A 12,595-nucleotide genomic window follows, 5' to 3' on the forward strand; every position below is an offset into this window, starting at 1 on the left:
AGTAGTTCTACGTTCTAGGGGACTAATGACCACAGCAGTTGAGTCCCATAGTGCTCAGAGCCATTTGAACCACTAAATTTCTGTTACACGATAAATCACACAAATCTAAAGAATGTGAATTTAACTAGATACTTACGGAGTGGAACCACAAATAACTTTAATTGTAACGATGATATAGATAATGTTGTGGGGAAAGCAAACCTAAGACGGCGATTTGTTGGCAGAACACTTAGACAATGTAACAGATGTAACAAAGAGACTGCCCTACGCTACACTTACCCATCCTCTTCTGGAGTAACCGAGCGAGGTGGCGCTGTGGTTAGCACGCTGGACTCGCATTCGGGAGGACGACGGTTCAATCCCGTCTCCGGCCATCCTGATTTAGATTTTCCGGGATTTCCCGAATGAGACCGATAACCTCGCTGTTTTGTCTCTTCCCCAAACAACCCAACGCAACTCTTCTGGAGTACTGCGGTGCGGCGTGTAATCCGCATCAGATAGGCTTGACGAAGGACATCGAAAAAGATTAAGGAAAAGCAGCTCGTTTTGCATTATCGTGAAACGGGGGCAGAGTGTCGCGGATATGATAGGCGAATTGTGGTGACTATCATTAAAACAAATGCATTTTTCGCTGGTGCAGAATCTTCCCATGAAATTTTAATCACCAGCTTTCTCCTCCAATTGCGAAAATATTTTGTTGGCGCCTACCTACATAGGCACAAATGATTGTCATAATATAGTAAGAGAAATAGGAACTTGTCTGGAAAGAATTAAGTGTTCCTTTTTTCCGCATGCTGTTAAAGAGTGGTGCTGCAGAGAAATGGCTTGACAATGGTTCGATGAACCCTCTGTCAGACACTTAGCTGTGAAATGCAGAGTAATCATGTGGAAGTAAATGTAGACAAACTTTTTCTCAGAAGGCTCATTAGGCCCAGCAGTTGTTTCTTACCTTAGGAATGGATAATTCGCCTCTACTCTCTTTGCACACTGCAAGAATGTAAAATGCTGACATGCCTGTTCATGAAATAAATACTGTGTGCAAATTTTTATTTTACTTTCGTAAATTCACTTTGTTCTCTTTCCGGCATTATGATTCACTGTCCACATAGTAGCAGTAGTCGATTTTCCCAAATCTATCTCTCAGTTGACAGTGGAGGATAAGCTCCTTGAAGTACACTGAAGGGCCAAAGAAACTGGTATATACATGTGTATTCAAATACAGATTTATGTAAACAGGCAGAATACGGTGCTGCGGTCGACATCGCCTATACACGGTGGTCCATTGTTGTGACCGGCCCAAATATCTCACGAAATAAGCGTCAAACGAAAAAACTACAGCGAACGAAACTTGTCATAGCCTGAAGGGGGAAACTAGATGGCGCTATGGTTTAGCGGCTAGATGGCGCTGCCATAGGTCAAACGGATATCAACTGCCTTTTTTTAAAATAGGAACCCCCATTTTTATTACATATTCGGGTAGTATGTAAAGAAATATGAATGCCTTAGTTGGACCACTTTTTTCGCTTTGTGACAGATGGTGCTGCAATACTCACAAACATATGGCTCACAATTTTAGACGAACAGTTGGTAACAGGTACGTTTTTTAAATTAACATACAGAACGTAGGTAAGTTTGAACATTTCATTTCGATTGTTCCAATGTGATACATGTACCCTTGTGAACTTCTCATTTCTGAGAACGCATGCTGTTACAGCGTGATTACCTGTAAATATCACATTAATGCAATAAATGCTAAAATGATGTCCGTCAACCTCAATGCATTTGGCAATACGTGTAACGACATTCCTCTCAACAGCGAGTAGTTCGCCTTCCGTAATGTTCGCACATACACTGACAATGCGTTGACGCATGTTGTCAGGCGTTGTCGGTGGATCACGATAGCAAATATCCCTCAACTTTCCCCACAGGCAGAAATCCAGGGACGTCAGATCCGATGAACGTGCGGGCCATGGTATGGTGCTTCGACGACCAATCCACCTGTCATTAAATATGCTATTCAATACGGCTTCGACCGCATGCGATCTATATGCCGTATATCCATCTTGTTGGAAGTGCATCGCCATTCTGTCATGCAGTGAAACATCTTGTAGCAACATCGGTAGAACGTTACGTAGGAAATCAGCATACATTGCACCATTTAGATTGCCATCGATAAAATTGGGGCCAATTGTGTTATCTCCCACAACGTCGCACCATACATTGACCCGCCAAGGTCGCTGATGTTCCATTGTCGCAGCCATCGTGGATTTTCCGTTGCCCAGTAGTGCATATTATGCCGGTTTAAGTTACCGATGTTGGTCAATGACGCTTCGTCGCTAAATAGAACGCGTGCAAAAAATCTGTCATCGTCCCGTAATTTCTCTTGTGCCCAGTGGCAGAACAGTACACGACGTTCAAAGTCGTCGCCATGCAATTCCTGATGCATAGAAATATAGTACGGGTGCAGTCGACGTTGATGTAGCATTCTCAACACCGACGTTTTTGAGATTACCGAATCTCGCGCAATTTGTCTGCTACTGATGTGCGGATTAGCCGCGACAGCAGCTAAACACCTACTTGGGCATCATCATTTCTTGCAGGTCGTGGTTGACTTTAACACATGTGGCAGAACACTTCCTGTTTCTTCAAATAACGTAACTATACGCCGGCGAACGGTCCGGACACTTGGATGATGTCGTCCAGGATACCGAGCAACATACATAGCACACGCCGGTTGGGCATTTTGATCACAATAGCCATGCATCAACACGATATCGCCCTTTTCCGCAATTGGTAAATGGTCCATTTTAACACAGGTAATGTATCACGAAGCTAATACCATCCGCATTGGCGGAATGGTACGTGATACCACGTACTTATACGTTTCTGACTATTGCAGCACCATCTATCACAAAGCGAAAAAAGTGGTCCAACTAAAACATTCATATTTCTTCACGTACTACGCGAATATGTAATATAAATGGGGGTTCCTATTTAAAAAGAAAAAGACGCAGTTGATATCCGTTTGGCCTATGGCAACGCCATCTAGCAGGCCAACCATAGCGCCATCTGGTTTCCCCCTTTAAGCTAGACGAGTTTCGTTCTTTGTAGTTTTTTTCGTTTGATGTTTATTTCCTGAGATATTTGGTCCGGTCATTATCAATGGACCACCCCCTATAAGACAAAAAGTGTTTGCCGCAGCTGTTAGATCGGTTAGTGCTGCTACAATGGTAGGTTATCAAGATTTGAGTCTAGACGTGGTGTTATAGTCGGCGCACGGGCCTTGCGACACAGCATCTCCGAGGTAGCGATGAAGTGGGGATTTTCCTGTACGACCATTTCAGGAGTGTAGCGTGAATATCAGGTTTATGGTGAAACATCAAATCTCCGACATCGCTGCGGCTGGAAAAAGGTCTTGCAAGAACGGAACCAACGACGACTGAAGAGAATCTTTCAACGTGCCAGAAGTGCAACCCATCCACAAATTGCTGCAGATTTCAATGCTGGGCCATCAACAAGTGTCAGCGTGCGAACCATTCAACGAAAGATCATCAACAGGGGTTTTCAGAGCCGAAGGCCCACTTGTGTGTCCTTGACGACTGCACAACACAAAGCTTTGCGCCTCACTTTGGCCCGTCAATACCTCCTTTCCCGTTAATACCGCCACTGGACTCTTTACGACTAGAAATATGGTGCCAGGTCGGCCGTGTGTCGTTCAAATTGTGTCGTGCGGATGAACATGTACGGGAGTGGAGACGTCATGAATCCAAGGACCCTGCATGCCAGCGGGGGAATGTTCAAGCTGGTGGAGGCTCCGTGTGGATAGAAATGACATGGGACACCTGACACGGCTAGATACGACTCTGACAGGTGACACGTACGTAAACATTCTGTCTGATCACCTGCATCCATTCATGCCTATTACGCATTCCAACGGACTTGGGCAATTCCAGCGACACCACAAACGTCCAAAATTGCGACAGAGTGACTCCAGGAACACTCTTCTGAGTTTAAACAGTTTCGCTGGCCACCAAACTCCCCAGACAAACATTATTGAGCATATCTGGGTTGCCTTGCAACGTGCTGTTCAGAAGAGATTTCCATCCCCTCATTCTGTTATGGATTTGTGGACAGCTCTGCAGGACTCTTGGTGTCAATTCCCTCCGGCACTACTTCAGACATTAATCGAGTCCATGCCACGTCTAGCTGCAGCATGTCTGCGTTCTCGCGGAAGCCCTACACGATATTAGGCAGGTGTACCAGTTTCTTTGGCTCTTTAGTGTATGCATAAATGAATAGGAAACTACTTTAAAATTGTATTGAATCCTTTTAATGACACAGAAAAGACTGAAACTAACGTAAACTATAACCCTTTTTAAACATTGTTAACAGCGTAAAACATTACTTTTGCACAATATTAAAACTGCGTAAAATTTACTTTTAGTATTTTTAAATGAAACATTTTAACTAACAATCGAGAGGGGAGGGTAATTAGAATACTGAACTCATGACTGATAATTCACCCTGGACACCAACATGTAGCTATTGTTAGACACATAAAAAGCCTTACACGACAATACTTAGCGAATAGCGCTTGCAGAAAACAAACCTTAATGCTTTTTACCTTTTTCAGAATGTGTTGTCTGTGTATGAAATCATGTCGAAATTATAGTCTATCTTCAGTAACATCAGTAGTGTCTCAGTTAAAATTCCTTTTTGTGCCGCTTCTGCGCCATTCAAGTTCCTCACTCCGCCATAACACAGCACACCAACACACTATCTTCCTCTCTGGCGTCCTTCGCCTGAGATTTACTCGATCATAGAGCAACCTCTGGTAATGAAAGAATACGCATCACTGACAAGATGACAATTATTGAACTACATGAAAAAAACGTAAATTAGTTACAAACTGCGGCGTGCACACACTTTATTCAACGTGTAAGTGCCACTACAGATATTAGGACTTACGTTATGACACTTTTGATATGCCTGCCATCATTGGCGATAATGTGGCTCAGGCGAATTGCGAAATTCTGAAAGAGCTGCTGAAATGTCGGAACATCGATTCTGTCGATGATCGAGAGGTTGTATTCAGCTCACCAATGGTTTTGAAGTTATTGCTGTGCACATTGTCTTTACTATAGCTCCACAAGGAGCAAAAAAGGAGTCGCATGCGTTCAAATCAGGAGAATATGGCGGTCCCCAAAGTGCTCCTCCAGGATGTCAAACACTCTCCTGCTTCGATGGAGTCGAGGTCTGTCTTTCACGAGCCACGTCTTGTCAAAATCAGGATCACTTTGGATAACGGGTATGAAATCGTCTTCCAAAACCTTTCAGTAGTCACCGTGCCATCAACAAATATCGCACCGATAATTCTGTCACTGGACATTGCACATAGTGTTGGCGAAACACAACCGCTGTTCCTAGCCCTGAGGCTTAACGGCTGGTGGGTTTCAATTTTGCATAGGAAGAGATGCAGGTCTTCATCAACAATTTATCGCAGTGTCTTCACGTTGATTCTGACTGTGCGACTCGTCTGATCGATTTCCTGGGGCTGGTTTGAAACACAGCGCGTGCCTTCTCGATGTTTTCAGGCCTTTTCATCCTTTCTGGACGACCAACACTGCCAACACTCATCACAAACATAACCCGTTCCGTCAAACTTGCAAGTCAAATTCTTTAATGTTAGCACAGTTGGACTGGTTGTCTTCAGCCTGAACTCGGTAGCAAACTTCCTTTGAGCCCCAGCTGGGTTGTTATGGCTCGCATTGCAAGCCTTCACAAGCGCTATACGCTCAGGCACGCTGTGCCGTGACACCTTAACGTACAAATGGCCGCCAACAACACGGCTTGTGCGCATGCGCAGACTAATTCCCATCATACCCCGCGGCCAACAGTGCAGTTTGAACGTCCTAACGCAAACCGTTCAGAAGTTATGACGATTTTATTTCATATGGTTCAATAGTTGTCACCCTATATGTGTTCAGAGATGCAAAGATGCTTATAGTGGCAAACATACAAAAACCGATATTCTTATTAGGCAGTATGTACATCTTACATAACTATTTCTCGTCATATGTACATCTTTTAGTGTGTGTTTTGTCCGCAAACACAATTTCGAATCTTACTTCACAGCTACCTGAGTGATTGACAACGCTCTGTCTTTGAAGTAGACGGTAATTATAATTAAACTTCGATACTTGAAAAGGCTCCTAAGGAAAATGGGAGACCGCAGGATGACAAAACTTTGTGGAAACATTTGTAAGGACATGCTTAAGAGAAGTAAGGAATAAACCATTGAAAGAAACACATTTTAATGTCTACACCAGAGGGTCCAAATCTGGTTTTCTTGGTGTTTATACAGTTTGGAACTATCGGCCAATGATTCGGCTTGCACCTGGGACAGACCGGTGCCCAACTGCGCCACAAATAATTTGAAGAAGTTATAGTTGCCATGCATGAGAATGGTGGAAGCAATGTGCGATTTCAAGCACTGTGTCAGCTGTGTAACGGCAATTGAACATTCAGTGGTCCACCGTTCGAAAAGTGCTGCAAACAATTTTGAAATCTTATCCATACGAACTTCAAGTAACTCACTAACTTTTGCCACGTCTCACACACTTTCGATTACACTTTACTCTTATGTTTCTTGCAAGATTTGAAGTTGACGACACGTGGTCCTGGAATCTTTTAAGGAGCGATGGAGCACACGCTACACTCACTGCGGCAGCGAATAATTTCAATTTTCGCAGTTCCTGCGTAGTGAACGCTTCACTATGCAATGTGGCTACACGGTACGGTGCATGATTGATCCTTTTTTTTTTTATTACAAGGACCAAGGACAGGCGGCGTGAACGGGTGAACGCCACATGTGATCCCTGCTGTACGGAAGGGAGGAGCTTTGGACTCAACTCTTTTGATGCGCGATAAAGCTCCACCTCATGTTGCGCTTGTGGTCATTCAGTTTCTCCATAAAACATCTGGAGAGAGCATAATCATTGGTCGATCGTTCTAACCTGCGTTGTCACTAAGACCACCAAACTTGAATCCTCTCATGTGGAAATAAGAATGTGTTTCTTTCAGTGGCTTATTCTTTATTTCTCTTCCACATGTTCTTACAAATCATTCCACAAAGTTTCATTGTCCTACGATCATTCGTTTTTCATCGAGGCCCTATCTGGTATTGAAAGTTAAATTATAACCAACCTGTATTGTTTGCAGATAACCGAAAATTAGACTGTGGTAGTAAACAAAGCATCTACAGGGTGTTTCAAAAATGACCAATATATTTGAATCGGCAATAAAAATTAAACGAGCAGCAATAGAAATACACCGTTTGTTGCAATATGCTGGGGACAACAGTTCATTTTCAGGCGGACAAACTTTCGAAATTACAGTGGTTACAATTTTCACCAGATGGTGCTGCAAGTGATGTGAAAGATATAGAAGACAACGCAGTCTGTGGGTGCGCCATTCTGTACGTCGTCTTTCTGCTGTAAGCGTGTGCTGTTCACAACGTGCAAGTGTGCTGTGGACAACATGGTTTATTCCTTAGAACAGAGGATTTTTCTAGTGTTGGAATTCCACCGCCTAGAACACAGTGTTGTTGCAACAAGACGAAGTTTTCAACAGAGGTTTAATGTCACCACAGGACCGAAAAGCGATACAATAAAGGATCTGTTTGAAAAATTTCAAAAGACTGGGAACATGACGGATGAACGTGCTGGAAAGGTAGGGCGACCGCTTACGGCAACCAAAGAGGGCAACGCACAGCTAGTGCAGCAGGTATTCCAACAGCGGCCTCGGGTTTCCGTTCGCCGTGTTGCAGCTGCGGTCCAAATGACGCCAACGTCCACGTATCGTCTCATGTGCCAGAGTTTACACCTCTATCCATACAAAATTCAAATGCGGCAACCCCTCAGCGCCGCTACCATTGCTGCACGAGAGACATCCGCTAACGATATAGTACACAGGATTGATGACGGCCATATGCATGTGGGCAGCATGTGGTTTACTGACGAAGATTATTCTTACCTGGACGGCTTCGTCAATAAACAGAACTGGCGCATATGGGGAACCAAAAAGCCCCATGTTGCAGTCCCATTGTCCCTGCATCCTCAAAAAGTACTGGTCTGGGCCGCCATTTCTTCCAAAGGAATCATTGGCCCATTTTTTAGATCCGAAATGATTACTGCATCACGCTATCTGGACATTCTTCGTGAATTTATGGCGGTACAAACTGCCTTAGACGACACTGCGAACACCTCGTGGTTTATGCAAGATGGTGCCCGGTCACATCGCACGGCCGACGTCTTTAATTTCCTGAATGAATATTTCGATGATCGTGTGATTGCTTTGGGCTATCCGAAACATACAGGAGGCGGCGTGGATTGGCCTCGCTATTCGCCAGACATGAACCGCTGTGACCTCTTTCTGTGGTGACACTTGAAAGACCAGGTGTACCGCCAGAATCCAGAAACAATTGAACAGCTGAAGCAGTACATCTCATCTGCATGTGAAGCCATTCCGCCAGACACGTTGTCAAAGGTTTCGGGTAATTTCATTCAGAGACTACGCCATATTATTGCTATGCATGGTGGATATGTGGAAAATATCGTACTATAGAGTTTCCCAGACCGCAGCGCCATCTGTTGTTGACAATTGTAACTACTGTAATTTCGAAAGTTTGTCTGCCTGAAAATGTACTGTTGTCCCAAGCATATTGCAACAAACGGTGTATTTCTGTCGCTGCTCGTTTAGTTTGTATTGCCGTTTCAAATATACCGGTCATTTTTGAAATACCCTGTACAATGTAGCTTTTGCATCATACAAGTGATTATCAACTCGCGGAATGATACACAATACGGGAGGAATTTTTAACATACGGCTTCCAAGTTGAACGAAATGAATAGCGTCTTGATGAGAGGCTATAAGATGAAAATCAACAGAATAAATCGTGTGCAATGGAATTAAATCTAGCTCGCTGGGGTTTAGATTAGGAAATGAGAAATTAAACGCGGTATTTGAGTTTTCTATCTGGGTAGCAAAATAACTGACGGTGGACTAAGTAAAGAGGATGTGTAAAGAAAACTAGCAATAACGAGAAAATCGTATTTGAAAAAGATGCATCTCAATATGCGATATGAAGTTAATTGTTATGGAGTCGTTTCTGAACGTAATTGTCTGGCGTGTAGTCCTACGTGGAAATAAAACTGGGGTGACTGACAAGACAAACAAGAGGAGAACAGAATAATGTGAGCTGTACTGCTACTGGAGAGTGCTGAAGATCAGTTCGAAAGTTCGGGTGGGAAATAAGAGCTGCTGAATCGAGTTGGAGAGGAAAGTGCTTCGTGGCACAACTTGCCTTGAGGAAGGGTGGACTGATAGGACTCATCTCGAAGCATCAGTGGAAATTAAATCTCGTAGTGTATTACCAAATCCTTGCCGACCGGAGTGGCCATGCGGTTCTAGGCGCTACAGTCTGGAGGCGAGCGACCGCTTCGGTCGCAGGTTCGAATCCTGCCTCGGACGTGGATGTGTGTGATGCCCTTAGGTTAGTTAGGTTTAATTAGTTCTAAGTTCTGGGCGACTGATGACCTCAGAAGTTAAGTCGCATAGTGCTCAGAGCCAACCAAATCCTTATTGATGTCGCGAACGTCATGAAATTGGTAGTAGAACTGTGCAGCAGGTAATACTGAGATTATTATTATTCTTGTGCCAGGAACATAAATAATAGTTAATACAGTTGTTGACAGATCAAAACAGTTTATATAATCTCTGACCAAAACTTGGCCACTTCCAGTGCACTTTCCGTTACTTAGTGAGGGTCATCTTCCGTGCACACAGTCGACATTTAAGCATATGTTGAACTGTGTGTTCTTCCCCGCAGTCACAATGGATTTTGTTTTCTTCAATGTATCCCCATTTTGCCAGTTTAGCCCGTGATTTGGCCACTCCTGCCCTCAGCCTATTCAAGGACTTCCAGACTGGTCAATTCTCATCATGATCAGGGGGTAAAATTCAGAAAATCTTTTCCAACCAGGAGGGCGGGATGTCTTAGCCCTCCATAGTTGCAGCCTGGCTTCTTCGTCAATGGTTGTTAGTTTCTCCGATATTCTGAGGCCACTTTCCTTTGACCTTAGTCGTTGTGGGTAGGGTTGTCACCCGTGCATGGGATGCGTTTTAATGCTCCACTTTCGTTCTTTCCCTATTTGCTGCTATTATTTCTCTTCGAACAGGAGGCGGTGCAATTCCTACAAGGTGGTAGAGCTATTAGATTGGAGTTGACTTAAAGCAGTCTGTTATAATTCTGCAAGTGTCGTTAAGGGCAATATCCATCTGTTTGGCCTGAAATAAAAGCATACAGATACTATTTCGGTGCACTAATGACAAAGATTTATTCTTGGTCAAGGCCCATAAAACTGTGAGGGCTTCTGTCGCTAGCCGCTTCGCAGAAGAAATTGCTCGGGAAGTAAGAGTTGCAGGTAGTACAAATCAGCACTGGGGTAATTACGAGGGTCGGTCAAAAAGTAATGCCTCCCATTTTTTTTCTACTTAAAAAAATTAAGTTAAGTGAAAAATTTGAATTTGGCGCCATTCCTCAAACCTTCTTCTGCAATCCACTGCAGTAGTAACTTTCTGTGTCAACAGGTGGCAGCACAGCAGAAGTTTGTAAGATGGCCGACATCGATGTTCGTTTGAGACAGCGTTGTGTGATTGAATTCTTGAATGCAGAAGGTAAAACGCCCATACACATTCATGAAAGACTGAAGAAGGTGTATGGTGTTGTGACAGTGGATGTCAGCACTGTTAGACGATGGGTTCGTCGTTGTAAGGAAGCTGAAGGGCAAACACCGTTGACTGACGAAAAGCGGAGCGGCAGGCCGGTGAGTGCAGTGACTCCACACAACATTCAGCAAGTTGATGACATCATTCGTGGCGACCGTCGGGTGACTGCAGATGAAGTGTGTCGCATTATTTCTCTTAGTAAAGGCAATGTGATCACGATTATTAAACAATTGGGGTACTCAAAAGTTTGTGCACGGTGGGTTCCAAGAATGTTAACCGATCAGAATAAAGAGGCAAGGAAAACAATAGCCTCCCAACACTTGCAGCGCTTCCGTTTGGAGGGAGATGAATTTCTGAAAAAAATTGTGACCGGGGACAAACATGGGTGCATTTTTTTGAACCCGAATCAAAGAGGCAGTCAATGGAGTGGCGTCACACAAGCTCGCCGAGGAAGAAAAAATTCAAAACTGTGCGATCGGCAGGGAAAGTTATGGCAACAGTTTTCTGGGATACAGAGGGTGTGATTCTGGTTGATTTTTTGGAGCAGGGATGCACAATAAATTCTGTTCAATACGTCACAACCCTCAAAAAACTTAAAGCACGTCTTCAGCGAGTTCGCCCAACAAAATCAATGGTAGATGTTCTTCTTTTGCATGACAATGCAAGACCACACACCAGTCGTCACACCTCTGACGAGATTGTCAAAATTGGATGGGAAGTTTTGCCTCATCCCCCATACAGCCCTGACCTGGCACCATCAGACTTCCATCTGTTCGGACCACTAAAAGAAGCTCATCGTGGGATTCATTTTGAAGATGAGGAGGCCGTCAAAACATCCGTGCGTCAATGGCTTAGAAAGCAGAGCTGTGATTTTTACCGTGCTGGGATACCCTTGTTCAAAGATGGACCAAAACTGTAGAGATGGGCGGAGATTACATTGAAAAATGACAAAATGATCCTCAATGTTGTGGTTTTCAACCTATGTAATTGCATTTAAATTTCCTGACAATTAAACGTAGAAAAAAAAATAGGAGGCATTAGTTTTTGACTGACCCTCGTACATGCTTTATACAGCCGGAACAGGAGAGCAGGTAGAGAAAGCGCAAGGACAATGGCAACAGCCTTAGACTGTGGAGGAACCGATCAGTACTGGAACGAAATCAAGCCTCGTCGATGGTAGTACAAATGAAGCAGCGATTCAGCAGATGGTTTAATCGGAAACAACAGAGGAGTGCGCGCGAGAGAAACTGTGGCAGAGGGTCGTGGCAAGGTCGGGAGTGTGACCTCGACAGAGGTCAGGGGCAGCGGGCCTCGACCGTTGGAAGCGACCAGCGCGGAGAACGCTTTCACTGAGCAGACGGACCGAACACGAATAGGGTGAAACAGGACGTGGGGGATCGTTTCAGGCAGGATGTTATCTGACATGTAATTATAGTGAGAGGAAGCATATATAACACAAATACCATAGACGCTAGTGGAAGACAGAGGGAAGTGAAGCAGAAACCGTCGATGCTCAAAACAGAAGAGGAGATTTTCGGTGTCCCTGTTGTGATTACGGCGTTGGCCCCTTACTTAGCTTGCATTTATCGCGAATATATCACCAAGCACAAAGTCCCAAGCGATTGGGTGAAAGCGCAGGTTACTCGTGTATGAGAAGAATAAAAGAAACAACCCGCAGAGTTACAAACCAATATTCTTAACGTTGGTTTTCTACAGAATTCTAGAACATATCCTGAGCTCGAGTACAACAAATTTCCTAGAGACTGAAAAGATTATATCCAAGATTCACTACGGTTTTAGGAAGCAT

The sequence above is a fragment of the Schistocerca gregaria genome, chromosome 5 (assembly GCF_023897955.1).
Source record: "Schistocerca gregaria isolate iqSchGreg1 chromosome 5, iqSchGreg1.2, whole genome shotgun sequence".
Taxonomy (NCBI): domain Eukaryota; kingdom Metazoa; phylum Arthropoda; class Insecta; order Orthoptera; family Acrididae; genus Schistocerca; species Schistocerca gregaria.